The sequence below is a fragment of the Asparagus officinalis genome, chromosome 5 (genome assembly GCF_001876935.1).
Source record: "Asparagus officinalis chromosome 5, Aspof.V1, whole genome shotgun sequence".
Lineage (NCBI taxonomy): Eukaryota > Viridiplantae > Streptophyta > Magnoliopsida > Asparagales > Asparagaceae > Asparagus > Asparagus officinalis.
Genome location: NC_033798.1, coordinates 105,293,029 through 105,306,600, shown reverse-complemented (window position 1 = coordinate 105,306,600; position 13,572 = coordinate 105,293,029).

Here is a 13,572-nt window from a genome sequence, read left to right as displayed (position 1 = left end):
TGCGTTTTCAGCCTAAAACAGGCTTAACTCTGCGTTTTCAACATCAAAACGCAGAGTTAATCTCTAAAACAGCACGAACTGTGCGTTTTCAGCCTAGAACAGGCTAACTCTGCGTTTTCAACATCAAAACGCAGAGTTAATCTCTAAAACAGCACAACTGTGCGTTTTCAGCCTCAAACAATGCAGATTGTTTAGATCCGTTCTGCACATAACGTTGTGCTAAAAGAGTTAACTCTTTTAGTGCTACGATATTGAATACGTAGACTTCGTCTTTCTCACGGGAATAGACTACCCGGCAACGTGTGTTAGACGTAGACTTAGGATTTTTGGCAAATCCTCAGCATTCAACGGGTTTGACGTGCCTTTACCGATTACCGTTTGAATTGGGCTTGCATGCGGATTGTTTAAGTCTGTTCTGCATGTGACGTTGTGCTAAGGGAGTTAACTCTCTTAGTGCTACAATATTGAATACGTAGACTTTGTCCTTCTCACGGGAATAGACTACCCGGCAATGTGTGTTAGGCGCTGACTTATCCTTATTTAGGCTTCGGGATAAAATTCCCCAGACTTGGACTCTGGTGTCTTCTACAATCGGTGAAAGACTAAACCGGCAACACGTGTTAGGCGTTGACTTATCACTGCTCAGAATTCGGGATAAAATTCTCCATGTATGTGAAACACGGATTTTGGCGTTGTGAATAACAATCTGCCACAATGTCGAATATGTGGGCTTTTGTCCTTTTCACGGCAAAAGACTAACCGGCAACGCGTGTTAGGCATTGACTTATCCCTGCTCAGGATTCGGGATAAAATTTCCCATGCATAAAAGGCATGGATTTTTGTTGCTACGATGCTGAATACGTAGACTCGGTCGTTTTTACGGGAACGAACCACCCAGCAACGCGGGTTAAGCGTTGACTTATCCCTACTTAGGCTTCGGGATAAAATACCCCAGACTGGTATTCTGGTATCTTTTTCAATCGGTGAAAGGCTAAACCGGCAACACGTGTTAGGCGTTGACTTATCCCTACGATAAAAGTCCCCAGATTAGAATTCTGGTGTCTTTTTCAATCGGTGAAAGACTAAACCGGCAACGTGTGTTAGGTGTTGACTTATCCCTACTCAGGATTCGGGATAAAATTCCCCGTGCCTGTGAGGCACGGATTTTAGGAGTTGAAAATGTGGTGTCTTCTCTTGGGGCAAAGACGAACCCGAAACGGGAGAGGAAGAATTTTATATTCTATCTCCCAAAGCTGAAAAGGAAGAATTTTATATTCTATCTCCAATTGTAAAAGGAAACTCAAAGTGGGATCTCCACTTCAAGAATCCGGGAATGTGAAACTAAGAGTGGGATCTCTACTCCGAGAATCAAAGAGATTCGGATAACCCTAACTGTCGGAAGGTTTGATTACCGAACTAAAGATGGATTTCTCGTTTATCGAGAGGAAATTGTGGTTTTGGTCCTAACTGTAGGAATGTTTGACCAGGTGGGAGGTTTGAGGCGACCCTAACTGTAGGAAGGTTTGATCACTCGATCTAAAAATTGACCCCTAGTTCATTGAAGGAATCGAGAGGGGATTTTGGTTATGGTCCTAACTGTAGGAAGGTTTGACCAAGTGAGAGTGGGAGTGTGAGATGACCCTAACTTTTATAGGTTTGATCACTCGATTTGTGGACCTCTCGTTCATTAAAGGAATCGAGAGTGGATTTTGACTGTTGTCCTAACTGTAGGAAGGTTTGACCAAGTGGATAGTGGGAGTGGGAGTGTGAGATGACCCTAACTTTTATAGGTTTGATCACTCGATTTGTGGACCTCTCGTTCATTGAAGGAATCGAGAGTGGATTTTGACTGTGGTCCTAACTGTAGGAAGGTTTGACCAAATGGACAGTGGGAGTGGGAGTACAAATCACAATGTGAGTGTTGACTTGTACAAATCACTCAGTAGGGGTTCTCGGTGTTAAGTGATAATGACTTAGCACGAAGGGGTTTGACATTTCGTCAAGATTGACAGATCAAAATTCTAAGCATTATATCCGGACTCTAACCATGAAAGTGTTGAGTGCACGAACATAGCGGGAGTTTGAATGGATTAAACAGGAAAGAATTTTGGTGGTCCCACCGTCAATTAGTCTGATCGGTGGGGGATTTTGTGGTGGGAGACTGTGAGTCGTTAAGCACCAATGAGAGTTTTGTGAGGGAAGATTGATCTAATGAAGCGATCGAATCTCATCTCAGCAAAAGGGTATTCGGAAGTCATAGTAGGAGTTTAGTGTTTATCACTTTGTTCATAATGATCGGGTTATCCCTAAGAATATTACATTTAACATTCTTCTGGGAACTTCCCGTTACATGAATTATCCACCCCCAACTTTCTTTGCAAAACTGAGTGTAACGAGGAGTACGTTATCCTCAGTCGCATGTTCGGGTTATCCTTAAGAATATATGATTCTCTAGGAACTTCCTGTTACAAAAATCATCCACCCCCAGCTTCCTTTACGAAACCGGGTTTAACATTATACTTAGTTGGATGAGTGAGAAGTAGTTTATACTCGTATACTCTTTGGAGTGTAGGAAGGAGCAGTTTATACTCTTATACTTGTCGGAGTCTTCATTCGACTTAATTGAGCGATATAACGCCGGCTTCAACCAAGGTTTGAATGCTATTCTTGAGAGCAAAGCAATCATTGGTGGGATGGAGGATCCTCCTGTGGTACACACAGTATTTTGGATCCATGATGTTATCAGCTTCCTCCTGATTTACAACAGGTGGCAGCTTGATCTTGTTGTTTTCAAGGAGAGACTCGAAGATGGCTGGAACGTCTTCGTCCTTGAAGGAGTACTCTTTTTGGAGTCTCGGATCCGAAATCTTATGCTGCCTTCGGGATTGCTGTTGTGACGTTTGATTAGTACCAACAGCAGCTGCAGGTGCCTTGCCCTTACCACGGGAGGCAAAGTTCGAGTTCAGAGGATTGGCCGTCGGTTGGCTCCTCTCGGCCTTCTTCCTTCGGAGGAAACGTTCGGCTTGTTCACCGCGCACCTTCAAGTCTTTCCAAGTATTGGACGGTGCGACTCCCATAACTTCCAAGATCTCAATAGATAGGTTGTTATGACATGTCTGGAGGATGAAGTCCTCCGTGATCGGATCTCGGCAGTTCATTGCTTTATTCCGAAAGCGCTTGACGAAGTCGTCGACTGTCTCGTCATCTTCTTGTTTCTCATCAAAAAGTGTCCTGATGGATACCTCGTCGTTGTCATCAAAGAAGTTACCAAGGAATGAGTTCTCCATATTGTCCCAGTTGTTAATACTTTCGGGCTTGAGACGGCGGTACCAATCGAAGGCCGGCCCGCGAAGGGTGCCAACGAATGACCGAACCATCAAGGCTTCATTGCCGGAGATCATACCCAAGTGGGACTTGAAGTAGATCAGATGCTGTGTGGGAGAACCATTTCCGTCAAACGGCGTGAAGTTAATCAGGTTGAACTTCACCGGGTATGCTATTGAATCCCACTCTCTTGGATAGGGACATGGAATGCCGGTCCTTTTCACCTCTTGAGCAGACATTAGAACGTTGATTTTGCTCTCGAGATCTTTTATTTTCTCATCCTAGCTCGTATCGGGGCTTGGACGATTTGTGATAGGAATAACGGGGCCACCCCCGGTGTTGTCATCATTGGTGGGACCACCCCCAGCGTTATTTTTTTTAGTGGAGCCACCCCCAGTATTCTGATCAACGGGAGGTTCATCAGCATTGATATATTCATCCACGTCTGAATCGCTAACTGCTTGGCTATTGATTGGAAAGAGCCTGAATCTGTCGGTCGTGCTCTTCCTTCATCTGTTGCATAGCCGTTTCTATTTCGAATTTAAATGCTTGCTTCTGCTTCGCTAGAGCATCCTCAACCATTTTAGTTGCTTCTTCGGTGTTAATCATAAACACTTCGCGGGATTGCCCTGGGCTAAATACCGTATTGTCAAAAGCGACTGCAGAGTTAGCATCCGATGCTTCATCGTCCGACGATAACCCTCTCTGTATTCTTTGGTAGTCCCTGCGTCTAGTGGTCCCTGATCGCAACCGGGTTAGACGATGAGATATAAGCGGGTCAGAGCTAGAAGGTCGAATCGACTTTCCCTTATCAGCCATATTTATTGTGACTTCCGGGAGTTCGTCACCTTGAACAACCAAGACTCCAATTCCCGGGTACTTCTCTTCCGAGACTTGTTCATACCCCCAGCCCGATAGTACAACTCATCGACGTTGCCGTCGGAGTAACCTATCGACTGTTTACATGAATCCTCAGGTATAATGCGCTCGTTTATCTTACGCGTTTTCTTCTGAGTATGCAACTCCTTGTTGGCATTCTCAAGAGTCACGCGTTTAGAGTCACGCATTTGTAAGCGTGAACTTTTGACGGGCTCTTGGATTTTAATACACACCCCCAGACGGGTAAAAACTAGAGTTTTCCCTTTATGAGAAGGCTTGAAATTGTTGTGAGGGCATGTGCGACCCCCAGCTCGACGAGTCGTTCGGGGTTCAATCATCGGACCCAAGTGTCCTTCGATCAAAACTTCGCCTCGATCCTCGTACAAAGGACCCAGGCGATCAACTATCCTCACATTGAATCGGGACAAATCCATGTTGTCGTGGGGCTCCATCAGAGGTGCGGAACTCGAAGGGATCGACGTACTTTAACTGCCTTGAAGCATATGCTATGACTTTTCCATTTTGCATAAGTACACATCCCAGTCCTCTTCTACAGGCATCACTATAGATAGCAAAGCATGTGTCTCCACTAGGTAATGCAAGTATTGGAGTAGACACTAATCGACTTTTTAGCTCTTGAAAGCTTTTCTCACATTCATCTGACCAAATAAATTTAACTCCTTTCTGAGTAAGACGAGTTAGAGGTGAAGCAATACGGGAGAATCCTTCCACAAATTTTCTATAGTAGCCAGCCATTCAAAGAAAGCTACGGATCTCCGTCACAATAGTCGGTCTGTCCCATTTAACAATAGCTTTTACCTTCTCAGGGTCCACAGAAATCCCTTCCTTAGAGACGGATCCAAGTGACCCGCAAAGTGGAGGGTCGGATCCAAGTGACCTGTGATTTGAAAGGTCGGATCCAAGTGACATGCAAAGTGGAAGGTCGGATCCAAGTGACCTGCGATTTGGAAGGTCAGATCCAAGTGACCTGTAAATTGGCGGGTCAGATTGGAGTGACCTGCAAATTGGCGGGTCGGATTGGAGTGACCTGTAAATTGGCGGGTCAGGGTCCACAGAAATCCCTTCCTTAGAGATTACATGCCCAAGAAATGCTACCTCCTCCAACCAGAATTCATATTTCTTAAGTTTCGCATACAGTTGTTCTTTCTTTAATGTGAGCAACACCTGTCTCAAGTGTTCTTCATGTTCTTCTTTGCTTCTTGAGTATATCAGAATATCATCAATAAATACCACAACAAACTGATCCAAGAAAGGTTTAAATATCCTGTTCATAAGATCCATAAATGCTGCATGTGCATTTGTGAGCCCGAATGGTAAAACTAAAAATTCATAATGACCATAGCGGGTTCGAAATACAGTCTTTGGCACATCTTCTGGCTTAATCTTTAATTGATAGTGAATTCGCTCCTCCAGAGTTGAACGGATCTTTTTGATTTGGATCCATTCATTTGCTATTGGTTTGGAGGAGAAGACATCTGTCCGCTGTTGGGGTGCTTGGCGTTGCCTAATTTTCAAATCCGCCTCGTAACGGATCCCGTCAATTGACTCCAAGGCTCTAGCGAGTTGGCGCGCACAGCGTTGGCGCTGCCTTTGACGAGTTCTCTTTGATAAAATAGGCGTGCCTTCTGTACTCAACTCCTTGATTGAGGAGGAGTTCAGATCTGCAGATCCGGACTAATTGGAGGCCGGAAGGGCGTTGTAAGGTTCAGCTACCGCAACAACGGGGGCGTTGATCTTCCTTCGCTTACGAGAGGCGGAGGACCTGGAGGAGGAGGATGACAGATATTCCTCGAACTTCAATTGGTCGAACTCGTATTCGACCACTTCTTCAACCGGGATGCAGATCCGAGGTTGCGACACGACAACTCCGGCAGTGAAGCTGTTGGCTCCCACTGTGGTTGCCAGTTTGTTTGCGTCGAAAATTGTTGTATTCATTGCGATCGAATCTATTACAACTTTAGTCATTACAATAAACTCGAATAAAATAAAAAAGTTGATCTTTTTATAACACCTCCTTACACAATGAAAATAAAACAAGTTTATAATTTTATCAAACAAACGTAGGGAGATCGTTTATCGGTCTTCTGCTTGCGTGGGATCTTTGCCTGTGCCGGGGTTTATCCGTGGACGACCTTAGATCTGGATCCGGTTCATGAAAAATTCGGCAGAGCTTCGTCTTCACCGATGAAGTATTTGATTTGAAGCGCTGAGATCGACCAAGCGAAATCAGGGCTCTTCTCGAGATTAAGACCAAGCCTAATCTCAAGGGACGGACGGGAACGGGCGTCGGATCTCTCGAACTCTCCTTCTTTATGCCGAAGAACTCGCCAAGATCTGTCAACCCTCGCTGAAATTCGTGCTCCTTTGACTCCACAATCCGGCAGCACCTCCTCGTCTTGATAATCAATCGCCCCTGAAAAATGGAGGCCTTTGACTCATATTTATAGACCCCGAATGCGGTTATTTGGATGAGAACAAGTGATTTGGCCTTATCTTTAGTCAATAACAGCCTAACCACGTTTGTAGATGATATCAAGTCAGTTGGGAACCTCTAGAACTGAAAAGATCTCGAGAAAATCGTCAAAACCGTCGAAAAACACATCAGGGGGTCAAAACAGCGCGACGGGTCGAGCTGACCCGCGGGGGCGCGGGTCGGTCTTGTTGACTTGCACGCTTCGTTGCGGGATTAACTGTAGAACGCGCGTTGGTTGATATACACGCGTGTTTGATTGATGCACGTGTGTTGACCGACGCGCCCGAACTGATTGACGCGTGAACTGATTGACATGCACGAGCTGAATGATGCGTGCGTGTTAACTGACTGTTGGACGCGTTTGTACGCTTTGAGTTGTTTAACGCGTGTGGTCCACTTGGTGTTTTCCATCGTGGTGGTTCGTTGTCGTATTATCAACAGTTTGCCGATTCGCTTTATGCGCTTGTCGATGTCGGATAATCCTCTTTGCTTCGGATAATAATGTTCATCGCCTTCCCTTTGTCTTGAGCTATGTGCGGACACCCATAGGCATTTTTAGACGCCTACAGCTGCAACTGAATATATTGCATGCGATATAAGTTAATGCAACGTACATTATCACTGAATGCAACCTACAGTTACTAGTCTCTCAATCTCTATGGACGCGAGCATTTTAATATAATAACGATCCAAGAGATTAGTTAACCAACTAGCTATCAGTATAGAGCACCAGCAGAATATATATTACAAGATTTATAATTAATCAAACAGCTAGCATGCATAATCAATCAAGCTAGGCCACGTTGCTGATGTCAAAGAAGAAGAGCTGGTGAACGCTGTCGAGATGGTAGCCGACGATGATCTGGGTGTCGCTGCTCGCTTGATCAGAATCGTTGGGATCGGCTCCGATTCCCGGTGGTGTTTCTCCTTGATCCGCTCCCCCCGCGAATCCGTCGAGCTTCTCAGCTCGGAAATCCTCTTGCCCCTAAAGAAGTCGACGAATGCGTTGGGAGAGGACCTCCTCTGCTGCCGCTAGCTTCGAGGACTTCTTCTCCTTCTTCTTCATACTGTTTTGCTAGCTGTGGTAGTTCTTTTGATAAAGAATTCATATGCCTGGTACCCGCCTCCTCGGCTCCCTCCCCTCCGACCTCTTCCTCCTACTTCACCTCTGCCACCTCGACCTCTCCGCCAACCTCCTCAACGGCTCCCTCCTCTCCTCTCTCCGCTCCTCTGTCGAGCTCAGGGTCCTTTCTCTCGCCTCCAACGAGATCTCCGGCGAGTTCCGTAACCTCACCGTCAGTGATCTCGCCGAGGCAGCCGTTGGCGTGGTCGAGGGCGCTCGTCGGACTTGAGCTCGCGGACGTCGCAGGGGACGACGACGATCGGGGACAGGGACATCAGGGAGAAGCACTGGAGGGGGGAGGAGGTGATCAATGCCCATAAGAAAGATAAAGGGTATTATAGTCTTTGACTGTGTAAAATTCTTAGGCTTTGTGTTTTGGGGGTTCGGTGCATAGTTATTACGAATTTGGAGGTTTTGAGGGCGTTGAAAAAGTCTTGGGGTGGGAAGCATATTTTCTTGTGTTTTGGGGGCTGGAAGTATTTTTCCCTTAAAAGAAACATCATGATGTTACGGGTTACTGAAACAGCTCTAACAGGTATACACTGGTTTTGAGGGGCACAAAAAAAAAAAAAAAAAATCCGGTATGGTGATTCACTGATTTGGATGACATGACAGACATTGAACTTAAGTATATGATGGTTGTTGCAACCTCCTCTTTATTATACCTGAATAAAATCTACAAATTGTTTGATTATGGACCATGACACGATTTAGCGAACGAATGGACACGGCATTTACCAAGCTGATGGCTCTCATTAGGATAGCTTCAAATTGTACAAAAGATAATAACAATCCTCAAATTTTATTCTTCGCTCCGTTTTATAAATTTAACAAATCCTTAATTCCATCTAACCCTGAATCTCTGAAAAGAATGAAAACAACACAATGAGTTCACAACTCAATAAGTGGATAAATTCATACATTATACATTGGTTTTGCAAAACTAAAATATTTCGATAAGAGATAAACAAAAATATAAGAATGATAGAGAATCATCAATGAACTCTAGTAATTGGTGCAAGTATTTAAGAAAATTTAGAAATCATGAAATGGAAATAAGAAAATTACGTCTCAACACGTACGGTCAACACTTATACTCCGGTTGACTCGATAAACCCCACAATTATTAAGCCCGTGGTTCCGGGATAGTGAGACACAAATTTGGGCTCTTAGCGCTAAAATAAAACCTCATAAAGACACATTGAGCCTGTTTTAATAGCTTGCTTATATCCGATATATGCCGGTATATTGACTTGAGATGCATATGCTTTAAGAAAATTAAACAAAGTTCGTAAAACTAAATACGTTATACAAAAATGCCAAAGGCCAGCCAATAGTGAAATCAATCAACCACATATTCATCTCAATCTAGTACTATATAAAAATACATAACAACTAACAAAGAAAATAAGCATAGGCTTATACCAAATATTCATGTGCGTCATCTCCGAATCAATATTTAACAAGTGAGTAAATCACACAAAATGATATAATCTATCCGAAATAAATTCACATATAATTAATATAATTTTATATAAAAAATACGCAGTGTACTATGCATGAATTCACCACTTACCTTAATTCAAAAGACAAACCAAAATTTAACTCTCACCACACTTCTTCGAAGTCACTTGAAACACCTAAAGAATAGATATAATAACCATTAATACAACCATACTGAATTAATATAACACATATTAAGCTCCATCCTATAAAACCATATTATATACCAATACTTTAGTACACTAGATGTTTCGAAGTTTTCCTTCTACAGAATTAAAAAAAAGTTCTGCGATGACATAGAAATAGGTACGTGTAGACCGTCATAATTGCTAATTTATTATTATTATTTAAACATAAAGGAGGTGATCAAAGGATGCACTAGGGTTAGGGGTGTCCAAAAAGCCCGGAGCCCGGGCCCGGCCCGGTGTCCGGCCCGGGCCCGGCCCGGGCCCGGCCGGGCCCGGAAACCCGGGCAAAACCCGGGCCCGGTCGCCGTTCCGAGCCACGTCCGGCGAGCCCGCAGGTTCGCCGTTGGCGAGAGGCCACGTCCGGCCCGGCCCGGGGCCCGGAACAGTGCCGAAAAAGACACTGTGGCTTCGAATGGCCGGGCCGGGCTCGGCCGGCCCGGCCCGGCCCGGCCATAACGGTCACAAAGGTGACCGTTGCCCAGCCCGGCCCGGGCCAAATCTGGCCTAACGGCCAGATTTGGTCTTTTGACCGTTTTGCCCCTTAAAACGGTCAAAAAACGGCTATTTTTCGAGGGTTTTTTGGTCATTTACCTAGGGGGCTGCTTCTATAAATAGAGGGGGGGTTTCAATTCATTTTCTCACAACAAAACTCATCTATTTCTCTCTCTACTACTCTCTTATACAATCTTATACTATCTCATACTAATATACTATCCTATAATCTTTTGTATTTTCTAATACTTCCAACAAATGGCTTCTGGGTCTGATTATGAAGAGCAACATGCAACTCCTACCGATCCAGAGATGAGTCCTCCTACAACAACTCCTCATCCTACCGGTGTTAATCCTGAATCTGGTGGCGACGAATCTACGGCACCAAGAGCTCCAAAAAGGCCGAGGTCTGATGTATGGAATTTTTTTGAGAAGATAGACGTCACCAAGGATGAACACGGTAGGATCATCTCTCAGAATGCGAAATGTGCGTTGTGCGGCCAGATATTCAAAGCTCATCATAAGAGCGGCACCAACCATCTCAAACGGCATATTGAAAAACACAACAAAGGCCAAAATCTACAAGGTGATATCCGGCAGTCTATGCTTTCCCAATCATCCTCTTCAGGTACCCTCGGCAGTTGGAATTATGACGCTGCCCGAGCCCGGAAATGCGTAATCAGGTTTATTGTTCTTAAAAACCTTCCTTTTAAATTAGTAGAAGATGATGAATTTGAAGATTTGTTTAGAGATGGTTTTTATCCTGCATTTACAAAATTTTCTCGTCAAACCTGTCAACGTGATATTTTAAAATATTATGTTGAGGAACAGGGAAAAATAATTTCTTATTTTAAAAATTTAAACTGCAAATTTTCTTTAACTTCTGATATTTGGTCATCTAGAGTGCAAACTGGTTATTTATGTATAACAGCACACTGGATTGATGAAAGTTGGAAAATGTTTAAAAGAGTTGTTTCTTTTATTGCAATTGAAGAGTCACACACTGGTATTAATGTTGCAAATTTAATTGTTGAAGAACTTATGAAACTAGAAATTGATCAAAGAATATTTACTCTTTCACTAGATAATGCAAGTAATAATAATGTAGCTGTTGATTTTCTGAAAATAACTTTGTCATTGCCATGTCATGGTGAGCTTTTTCATGTTAGATGTATCTGTCATATTTTAAATTTAATTGTTTAAAGTGCATTTTCTGAAATTAAACCCATGATAGAAAAAGTTAGAACAGTTACTAATATGCATAATGTTTCTGAAATGAGAATTAAAAGATGGAAACAATGTTGTAAAAGAAAAAATTATAAGCCTAGGCTAATTCCAAAAGATGTTGACCATAGGTGGAATTCCACATATGCAATGTTATCTGTAGCAATAGAATATTTCCAAAAGATGTTGACCATAGGTGGAATTCCACCTATGCAATGTTATCTGTAGCAATAGAATATAAAGAAATTATAAATGATTTTATAAATTTTTATGCTTCTAGTTCTAGCTCTGGTAGTGCTTATGGAATAACTGAAGATGAATGGACAGTTATATGTAAATTAAATGAGATGTTACAAGTTTTTTATGATGCTACTATGTTATTATCTGGTTGTTATTATCCAACTATTACTTTAGCTGCTTTACAAATTTTAAATATTCAAAAAAATTTTACAAAATATCGTATGGATGATATTTTTGGAAGTATAATTTTTGAAATGGAGAGTAAATTTAATAAGTATTTTAGGCCTATTCCTCATATTTTTGGTATTGGTGTTCTTATTGATCCATGCTTGAAGGAAATTGGCCTTCGAAGTTTGTTACAATCATTGTATGGTGGACAGATTATAGACTTAGATGATGGATCCACCCTTACTGCTACTACTCATTATTTAGCTATTAGAAATTATTTTCAAACCTTATATGATGAGTATGCAGCTAGATATGGTGTAGCTACACAACAGTCTTCAGCTTCGGCACCTTCAGCTTCGAGCACAGGTCGAGGTAAAAGTGTAAGTTTTGATAGGTATGCAATGGTAGCTGAACTAACTGGTGGATCTGGAACTTCATCAGGATTAGATGTTTCTGAAATAGATGAATATTTTTCTGCTTCTTTAGTTAGATGTCAAGGAAATGCTTTAGATATTTTGCAATGGTGGAAAGTATATGGATCAGTTTCATATCCTATACTTTCCACCATGGTTCGTGACTTACTATCAGTGCAGGTTTCGACTGTAGCCTCGGAATCCGCTTTCAGCACAGCAGGACGTTTGATCGACGACCACAGGACATGCTTAGATCCGTATACTGTACAAGCGGTGATGTGCTTACAGGATTGGTGGAGATACGAGAAGCGAACACAAGGCATCGAACGGATTGCTATGATTGAAGATAAATTTGAAGAGTTGGGACTAGCAGATAGATATAATGATTAGATAATATTCATAAAATTGTAATTTTGTTTTCTTAGCTTTAAATTTGAATTAAATTATTTCGAAAAAAGTTGCAAATGATAGTGATATGGGTGAGTAGGTGCCAACCTAGTTGGGATGTACTCATCTATTGTGATGCGACGAATTTCGAAATAAATTTATACTTGTAAAGGATTTGTAAAGGATTTACCGATTATTAATAAAGAAGTTATTTTATCATTTTTTGTACTTATAATTTATGTCATTTCATTTCAAGCTATTAATTAAATTTATGACATTTTTTATAATAATTTATGGTTTATGGTTTTGTTAAAATAATTTATGATTTATGGTTTTGTTAAAATAATTTATGATTTATGGTTTTGTTAAAATAACCGGGCCCGGTTTTCCGGGCCGGGCCGGGCCGGGCCGGCCCGGATGGACAGCCCTAACTAGGGTCAAGACTTGTCCATGGCCAAGAGAACAAGGTCAGCTACCTATTGTGAATATCATATATAATAAGATCTAAATAACATCGTACAAAAATTGGCCGCATAGCATTCATCCAATAAGAGCAATGCCTCTTATATTTGCGTAAATAATCACCACCTATCCTCCTTCAATGCAGATCCAATTAATTTTTTTTTTGTTGTGTGTGCGGCAGAAACGGGCGGAAGGAAGAAGAAGAGAGAGAAGCCTAAGGTTTTTTTTTTTTTTTGAGCGGCGGAACATAGTCGGGAAGGAGAAGTAATAAAGGAGTTTGGTAGGATTTTGATTTTCACTATTTATAAGAGTCCTTTTTGCTAATAAAACCCTCTAACAAATTTTACATAAAAACCCCTATACTTTTCGTTTTCTTTGTAGCGAAATGAAATAAATGGTACATCACACATTTATATCTAGTTTTTTTTATGTTAGAACCTTTATGTTTTTAATATTTCAAAATTAGTCTCCCGGATCAGTAATGTTGCTATTAGGTCCTTCAATTCTTATACCTTTAAAATTAGTAAATTAGTCTCCCAGGTCAGTAATGTTGCTATTAGCTCCTTCAATTCTTTTACCTTCAAAATTAGTCTCTCACATCAACTTATGAGAAATTTTGTGTGTGTGTGTTGTGAGGTTAAGGTGATAATTTCAAAATATTAAACATTTAAAACC